Source organism: Arvicola amphibius, chromosome 13 (assembly GCF_903992535.2).
Source record: "Arvicola amphibius chromosome 13, mArvAmp1.2, whole genome shotgun sequence".
Classification (NCBI taxonomy): domain Eukaryota; kingdom Metazoa; phylum Chordata; class Mammalia; order Rodentia; family Cricetidae; genus Arvicola; species Arvicola amphibius.
This window is the reverse complement of record NC_052059.1, coordinates 45,063,745-45,072,906: the sequence shown is the minus strand read 5'-3', so window position 1 is coordinate 45,072,906 and position 9,162 is coordinate 45,063,745. Positions and strand designations below refer to the sequence as shown.

The 9,162-nt window shown below is 42.7% G+C and overlaps 1 protein-coding gene across 2 annotated transcripts in view; it reads left to right on the top strand.

Moving 5' to 3' along the window:
* Positions 1 to 545: 545 nt before the first annotated feature.
* The window catches only part of Entpd4 (ectonucleoside triphosphate diphosphohydrolase 4), a 29,664-nt gene continuing 21,047 nt past the window's right edge, over positions 546 to 9,162 (top strand). For both annotated transcript variants that reach the window (XM_038310424.1, XM_038310423.1), the window contains exon 1: positions 546 to 687. The gene's annotated coding sequence lies outside the window, so the exon portion shown is untranslated. The remainder of the gene's footprint in view (positions 688 to 9,162) is intronic.

Sequence of the window (9,162 nt, the reverse complement as noted above, 5' to 3'; positions counted from 1 at the left end):
TGTAAGGCAAGAAGTTACTGGCAGAATGGAAAAACATGCAGAGCTGGACTGTTGAGAGCCCCAGAGAGCAAAAGTACTTGTCGTGCAAGCCTTGGGAGCGGGAGTTCAATTCCTGTAACTTGGAGTAGAAGGAGAGGACCTTGTCCAGAAACTTATCCTTGACATGTCCATACGCGAACTGAGGCACAAGTGCACTCTCCCCCCCCCCCGCCCATCATACACACAATAATGAATGAATGCATGCATGAATGAATGAATGATAGCGTCCTGGGTTGAGCCACAATGCCTAGGCCTTGCTAGGCTGTGTTGCTCCTAGAATCTTCCACAACACGAAGGAAAGATAAACCGCGGTCTCACCATCACTTTGCGTCTTGGGGACGACGAGGCTAGCGAGAGGAGGCCAGGAGCCTCTAGGACCTCTTTTCCTCAGCCCTGAGGGAGCCCAGTGCTCGGTGCCAATCATGCGACAGGCCCCGCCCCACGCAGGCCCGTTTCCCACCTTCCCCAGCGCGCGCGCTCTCGCTCTCTACGTGCGCGCGCCGGCGCGAGCTGTGACGTGACGTTGGCGGGCGCGCGCAGCGTGTCTCCCGGAAAGGAGCGGAACCTCGGGGTAGCTGGTGAGCTGGTGGCCGGGATGCGGTGCGCTCGTGGCCGCCCGCCCCCCCGGAGCCGCGGCCGGCCCAGCAGGTGAGGCCCGAGTCCCGTGGAGCTAGGGCAAAGGGAGGCCGCGGCCCTGTCTAGCCGTACCCCGCCGCCACATCCGGGTGCCCCGCCGCAGCCCCGTGACCCCGGTGACAGGTGCTTGTTCCCCCCTCACCCCACCCCCCGGACACCGTGGCGGATCTCCGGAGAGCCCTGAACCCCTGGCGACTGTGGGTTGAGGGAAAAGGGCTGTCGCTCCTGGGGCCGGATGACCCCGGTCCGCCGCCCGAAATCTGTCACTGACGCATATATTTGCATGTATTTGCTTTGCTCTGCGATTTGGGGAAGTTTCCTGTTAGATTTCCCCGTGGAAAAATGGAGCTGTCCGGAAGAGTGATGGTGCACGGTTGTGGTCCTCAACTTGAGCCATGCGAGGACTCCTTTTTAAGGGACAAGTCTCCCCTTCTCAGGACTATGACCCCAGAACCTGCAGGGTGCTGCAGACCCCAGCTAGGTGAACACAGGTTCAGAGACCATATGCCACTAGAAAACAAGAGATGCTTTATAACTCAAGACCTGCATGCTACACAGTGAACGAGAGGTCAATAACAGTTCTAAATTATACACCCAGTTAACGTTAGGGTGCGGTCTTTAATGTATTCAACTTTCGTGAGGGAAAATTACCTAAATCGCTATTCTCAGAGGGCCCTAACATCGGCATGGTGTTATGTGTGAGTTGTCTTTTGTTTCTGGTTTCTGGTTTGCTAATTGTTTGACATAGTTGTAGAACTGTGCTAATTTATACAAGTAGGTTGGTTTTTTTATTTTTTGCTTATCTTAATGTTGACTTACTACCTGTGTTCAAAGTAATATGACTGTATATTGTGTGACTGGATGATGTGTGTGTGTGTGTGTGTGTGTGTGTGTGTGTGGAGGGGGGGCACATTTCTCACCCCGGTCTGGAGTTTAAATGACAACTTTCTAGAGGTTCTAGGAAATGAACTCAAATAGTTAGGCTTGAGCAATAAACACTTTTACCTGTTGAACTGTCTTGCCAGCCTCTTCCACCTGTTTTAATTGCTCATTGAATTCATACCCTACATTCTTTTGATTTGTTTTTCAAGACAGGGTTTCTCTGTGTAGCCCTGGCTGTCCTGGAACTAGCTCTTGTAGACCAGGCTGGCCTCGAACTCACAGAGATCCACCTGCCTTTGCTTCCCGAGTGCTGGGATTAAAGGTGTGCGCCACCACTGTCTGGCAATAGCTTACATTCTTTTAGACCTATCAGGGAATGTGTGATCTGAGACTTTGAGAGGAGACAAACATGGGAATTGATCTAAGGCTCTGTCTTCTCTATGTATTTGTTTAGTATGTTTATTTAAAATAGGCTACACCTGAATCATGAGATTTGAAGTGCTGGAAGACAATTAGAAAGTATAGCAAGCTAAATCTAGATTTTAAAAAATAATACCCAGTGGCCTTGAAAGACGTGTAATAGTGCAAGCAGGATGTGAGGAGGGAGAAGTGTTATTAAAAGCTAGAGACCAATATTAGAAGAGCTTGCGTGGAATAGGCCCACCTTGCCAGAGCAAAGAGATATTGAGTGAGGCAAGAACACGTTGCTGATATGCAGTATCGGAACTGTTGATGGAGTGAGGATTTCAAGTACTACACAGAAGTTGTTATTGATCTGCTGGCTTTCAGGTTTTTCTTTGGTCATACTTTGGAGGTAGCGTTTCATAAAGAGTGTTTACAGTAAAAGCAGAGCAGCTTACCACAGATCTATCTGTCTTGAAGTAACGTTGTCTGCTGTGGTCACCTTAGATGTGTGGGATGCCTGATGAAGAATTGAGAGGGTCCTGGAGCTGGGGAGATGCATAGTTGGTAAGGTGTTTGCTGTGAAAGTGTAAGGACCCAAGTTCACATCCCAGCACTGGGGGAGGATGGGAAGCATTGGGAACCAGCCTAGCCAGCCGATTGATGAGCTCTAGGTTCAATGAGAGGCATTGTTTCAGAAATTAAAGTGGAGATTGAGAAAGACTTCTGATGTTGGCCTGGCCTGTGTGCACGTGCACACTCATGCATACACAAACACATGTGAACATACAGATACAAAAGAATTAACAGAACTTGGTGGATGATGGAATGTTGGTACAGGAAAAGTGAGACTCAAAGCTGACGACCAGGTAAGCGTGTTAGTGGTGATACCTCTCTTACAACTGGAGAATTCAGAAGTTGATGTATTTTACCCACACTTGGTTTAACTGAGCTTAAGGTCTCAGGGCTTTAATAAACTGGATATATGGACCTGGGACTAGAGGAAAATCATTCTGGTGGAGACTGCAGAGCTGGTGCAGGGAAAGTGTGGTCTGAAGAAGGCCATTCACAGTGCTGACCAGAGCAGTACGTGAGTAGTAGGAGAAAGACCGTAGTAGGAAAAGATTGACCAGGACGTGCTACTTAAAATGACCGTTGGATGTGAGTATGGAAGGACCACAGAACATGTGTGCAGCTCTGTACATCATCAAGTGTTCTGCTGTGCCTTTCGCCAACAGCTGAGTCACTTTTGCACAGCAGCCTCCACCTCCGAGAGCCCTGGCAGACAGTCTTTTCTTACAAGCTCTTCCGTGTTTGCACTGGTTCAAGGCTCTCCTTTAATCCTTTGATATTTAAATGATTCTGTTTGAGTTAGACTCTCCTAGCCTAACCTGGATTTGATTGGTCATATTCAGACGCGCTGTGATTGTTAGTGTCTGTTGTTGACTTGGTTGGATGAGAAATGCCTCAGAAATGAGTAAGGCATGCCGCTCTCAGCCACGTCGGTGAGGGGGATTGACAGAGCAGATTAGTTCACTTTGAATCTGAGGTACTACCCAATAGGCTAGTCTGAAGAGAAAAAGGAGGAAGCCAGTTAAGGCTAGCTCAGCATTCTCTTTCTGTGCCCTCTCTCTACTTCCTGGCTGCCATGCTGTGTTGCTCTTCCATGACCTCTGAAACTGTGAGCTAAAATAAGTCCTTCCACTGTAAAAGGCTTTCTCCCAGGGGCTTATCATGGGATGAAGAGTCAGACTAACCCAAGTACCATAACACTTGCTTACTATGTCTGTGGTTTTCACCAAATAAGCTTCAAGGCTGATGTGTATCTTCTTTTTTTTTTTTCCCATAATGGGGGACACAGGGCTGAAGAGATGGCTCAGCAGTTAACAGCACTAGGTGTTCTTCCAGAGGACCAAGATTCAATTTCTTGCACCTACATAGCAGCTCACATCTGTAACTCCGGTCCCAGGGGATCTGACAGCCTCCCGTAGACATAATGGGAGAGACCCACCAAAAACTTGCTGCATGGACCAGATGGGCTCGGTCTTGGTCACTGTTTTGTTGTTGTGAAGAAACACTATGACCAAAGCAATTGTTTGTATTGTTTTACTGAGCTATACATTTCTCCTTCCTTCCTCTCTTCTCCCCTTCTCCCTTTCCCCTGCCCATCACATTCCCAGTTTACTCAGGAGATCTTGTCTTTTTTCTCTCTTAGGGTTCTCTTTGTTGTTTAGGTTCTCTGGGGTTGTGGACTATAGGCTTTATGTCTAATATCCACTTACGAATGAGCACATACTATATTTGTCTTTCTGGGCCTGGGTTACCTCACTCAGTATGTTTTTTTTCTAGTTCCGTCCATTTATTTGTGAATTTCAAGATGTCATTTTTTTTTTTTTTTACTGCTGAGTAGTACTCCATTGTGTTAAATGTACCACATTTTCCTTATCTATTCTTTGGTTGGTTAAGGGGCATCTAGGTTGTTTCCACGTTCTGGCTATTATGAATAACGCTGTTATGAACATAGCCGAGCAAATGTCCTTGTGGTAAAATTGAACATCCTTTGGGTATATGCTCAAAAGTGGTATTGCTGGGTCTTGAGGTTGATTGATTCCTAATTTTCTGAGAAACCACCATACTGATTTTCAAAGTGGCTGTACAAGTTTGCACTCCCACCAACAATGGAGGAGTGTTCCCTTTGCCCCACAGCCTCTCCAGCATAAGCTGTCATCAGTATTTTTGATCTTGGCCATTCTGACAGGTGCCTTTTTTTGGTTGGACGACTTTTGGTGACTATTTCTATTTCTTTAGTGGTTATAGGTTTATTTAATTTGGTTATCTGGTTTTGATTTAATTTTGGTATGTAGTACTTACCCAGAAAATTGTCCATTTCCTTTAAGGTTTTCAATTTTATGGAGTACAGGTTTTTTTTTAAATATGACCTGATGATTCTCTGAATTTCCTCTGTATCTGTTGTTATGTTCCCTTTTTTATTTCTGATTTTGTTAATTTGGATATTTTCTCTCTGCCTTTTGGTTAGTTTGAATAAAGGTTTGTCTATTTTGTTGATTTTCTCGAAGAACAAACTCTTTGTCTCATTGATTCTTTGTATTGTTTTCTTTGTTTCTATTTTGTTGATCTCAGCTTTCAGTTTGATTATTTCCTGTCGTCTAGACCTCCTGGGTGAGTTTGCTTCTTCTTGTTCTAGAGCTTTCAGGTGTTCTGTTAAGTCGCTGGTGTAAGATTTTTCCAGCTTCTTTGTGTATGCATTTAGTGCTATGAACTTTCCTCTTAGCACTGCTTTCATTGTGTCCCTTAGATTTGGGTATGTTGTGCAGTCATTTCCATTGAATTTTAGGAAGTTTTTAATTTCTTTATTTCATCCTTGACCCAGAGGTGGTTTATTCGAGCATTGTTTAACCTTCATGTGTTTGTGGCTTTCTGCAATTAGTGTTGTTGCTGAATTCTAACTTTAAGCCATGATGATACTATAAGACATGGGGTTATTACATTTTTTTTATATATCTGTTGAGATTTGCTTTGTTACCGAGTATGTAGTCGATTTTGGAGAAGGTTCCATGAGGTGCCAAGAAGAAGGTATATTCTTTTGTGTTTGGGTGAAATGTTCTATAGTTGTCTATTAAGCCCATTTGAGTCATAACATCTATTAGTTCCTTTATTTCTTTGTTAGGTTTCTGTCTGGTAGACCTGTGCAGTGCTGAGAGTGGGGTGTTGAAGTTCCCACTATTAATGTGTGGGGCTTGATGTGTAATTTAAACTTTAGTAATGTCTCTTTTATGAATGAGGGTGCTTTTGCATTTGGGGCATGGATGTTCAGTATTGAGATGTCATCTTGGTGTATTTTTCCTGTGAAGAATATGAAATGGTGTTCTTCATCTCTTTAAACTAACTTTAGTTTGAAGTCTATTTTGTTAGATATAGAAAAGCTACACCAGCTTGTTTCTTAGATACATTTGATTGAAAAGTCTTTCCCCACCCCTTTACTCTGAAGTCATGTCTGTCTTTGTAGTTGAGGTATATTTCTTATATGCAGCAGAAGGATAGATTGTGTTTTAGTATCCAGTTTGCTAGCCTGTGTCTTTTTATAGGTGGTTTGAGTCCATTGATATTAAGGGGTTTTAATGACCAGTGATTGCTAGTTCCTGTTATTTTGTTGTTGTTGGTGGTGGTGGTATTGTGTGTGTTTCTCTTCTTTGGGATTTGCTGGTGTGGGATTATGTATTTCCTGTGTTTTTGTGGGTGTAGCTCACTTCCTTGGTTGGAGTTTTCCTTCTAGTACTCTCTGTAGGGCTGGATTTGTGACTAGGTATTGGTTTAATTTGGTTTTGTCATGGACTGTCTTGTTTTCTCTGTCAATATTGATTGATAGCTTTGTTGAATATAGTAGTCTGGGCTGGCATCCGTGGTCTCTTAATGTCTTCATGACTCCTGACAGAACCTTCATTGTCTCCATTAAGAAGTTGGGTGCAATTCTGATAGGTCTGCCTTTATGTGTTACTTGGCCTTTTTTCTTTGTAGGTCTTATATTCCTTCTTTATTCTGTATGTTTAGTGTTTTATTATACAGCAAGGTCGGAAAATTTTCTTCTATGATTTTGTTGAGTATATTATCTGTGCCTTTGAACTGGGCTTCATCTCCTTCAATTCCTATTCTTAGGTTTGTTTGTTTGTTTTATTTTCATGGTGTCACAGATTTCCTGAATATTTTGTATTAAGGATTTGTTGGATTTAACATTTTCTTTGACCGAGGTCTCTGTTTCACCTATCATATCTCCAACACCTGAGATTCTCTCTTTTGAGACCTCTTGTGTTCTGTTGGTTATGCTTGCTTCTGTAGTTCCTGATTGTTTACCCAGATTTTCCATTTCCAGATTTCCCTCATTTTGTGTTTTCTTTACTGCCTCTATTTCCCTTTTCAAGTCTTGAACTATTTCTTTCACCTGTTTGATTGCTTTTTCTTGATTTTCTTTAAGAGATTTGTTGATTGCTTCCAATTTTTTGTTTGTCTTTTCCTCCACTTTAAGGGAATTTTTTATTTCCTCTGTAAAGGCCTCAGTCATCTTCATAAAATTATTTTTAAGGTCATTTTTTTCTGCTTCATCTGTGTTAACATGCTCAGGTCTTGCTGTTGTAGAACCACTAGTTTCTGGTGGTGCTGGATTGCTCCTTATGCCGTTGAGTGTATTGTTACCCCGTTGTCTACCCATCTCTTCCTCCAACTGGAACAGATGGAGCCTGTGTTTCAGAGGTGTTTCTAACTCTCCAATTGGTGTAGTTGGGAGCTGTGGCTCCTTTGATCATTCCTTCAGGTGTAAGCAGGGCAGAGCCTTCTGTAATTGTTCCTCCAGTTGCCCACAGCCAGCGACTCAGATGGTGTTCCTCCTGGTGCAGTCAGTGGCTTTTGTTCCTAGATTGCTTCTCCAGTTGAGGCTGAGACTCCTGGAGGCCACCCTCAGTGACAAACTTTCTCCAACAAAGCTACACCTTCTAATCCTTCTCAAATAGTGCTATTCCCTAATGATTAAGCGTTCAAATACAATGGAGCCATTGTTATTCAAACCACCACAGGCTTTATTCTGCCTGGGAGGACCCTGAAGCTAAAATCACAAAAGTAATGGTGCAACTTAGAACTTGTTTGAAATAGCATTATTAGGTGTTTGTGTGCCAGAACTCCGGTGCAGAGATTCCTGTGCTGAAGCAGCAGTTGGAATTTACATCTTAAGATCAAGTTACAGGATTGTGACTTCTTGGCAACAGTCAGCCTTACATGTGTCCTAAGTGAAAGTAATAAGTAACTTACGAACTGACATTTTTGTTAAAATCCTCTCATGCATTAAAAAAAAAAAAAAAAAAAGTCCTGGGGATGAAGAGTTTCAATCACTGAGTGATTAAGAGTGCTTGCTGCTTTTCCAGAGAATTCAGTCAGTTCCCACATTAGGTGGCTCATAACCACTCCAGCTTCAAGGGATTTCATGCCCCCTTCTGACTGCCACAGGCGCGTGTACACATACACATAAAGAAAAATAAAATAAATCTTTTTAAAAAGAAAAAGAAAATCCTAAGACAAATACCACATGTCATAAAGTTTGCTAAGTATGCAGAGTTCTTAGAAATACATTCTCCTTTCTTGACCCCACCCAGATTCTTCTCCACCTCCACCTCCTGCTGGTACCAGCCTTCTTGGGCTCTGAGTGCACATAGCCAAGAGTCCATAGAATTTAACATTGCTGTTAGTTGCTTTCTCCATCATTTCTTGGATATAAATAGTGTTTGGAATTTGGTTTGTTTGTCCTTATGGTTATGTTCATAATGCTGAGCCATTAATGACTTCTTCTCCCATGACTAATTTAATAGAAGCTTTAGCAATGTTCTTTTCGTTGGTTCTTAGCTCAACTATCACACAACTGTCATCAATTCTTTTGTACTCAGATTTCAGTTCCTGTGTCTTAAGGGTTTTTTTTTTTGAGTTTTTTAAATTTATTTTTCTTTTATGTTTGTGAATGTTTTCCCTTCATCTATGTCTGCACTACATGAATGTCTGATGCCCATAGAGATCAGAAGAAGTCAAAAGCATTGAATCCTCTGGAACTGGAGTTACAGGTGGTTGGGAGTCACCATGTGGGTGTTGGGACTGGAACCCAGGTCCTCTGCAAGGGAAACAAGTGTTCTTATCTGCTGAACCATCTCTCCAGCCCTACTCTTGAGTTTTTAAAGTAATCTTTCTTCATATTTCCAAAAGAGGGAAGGCATCAGTCACAGGTAGTTTGTCAAAAGTAATTCCATGGTTTTTCTGATGATGAAAATAATATATGCACTTTGAAAACATGGGTGAGTCTAGGGGAAAAAGTACAGATTGTCAGGTATCTGCTATTCAGAAATAAACAACACTGTTAACATTGTTTCTCTTGTTTCTTCTCTGTGTAGTGAAGTCTTCTCATTTGTACATGGTGGTGCTCTTGCCAGTCAAGTATAGAGTGACACCATCACCTTTAATAGTCTTATTTTGTCCCGTATGTAAACATGCCCTCACCACCATAAGTCACATTAGTTTTCCATGTATTTTTATAGTGCTGGGAAGGAACCCAGGGTCTTGCACTTGCAAGGCATATACACATCCACAGAGTGTCATCTCCAGCCTTGCAGTAGACACCAGGACAATGTTTTATACATGTTTCAGTCAAATTTC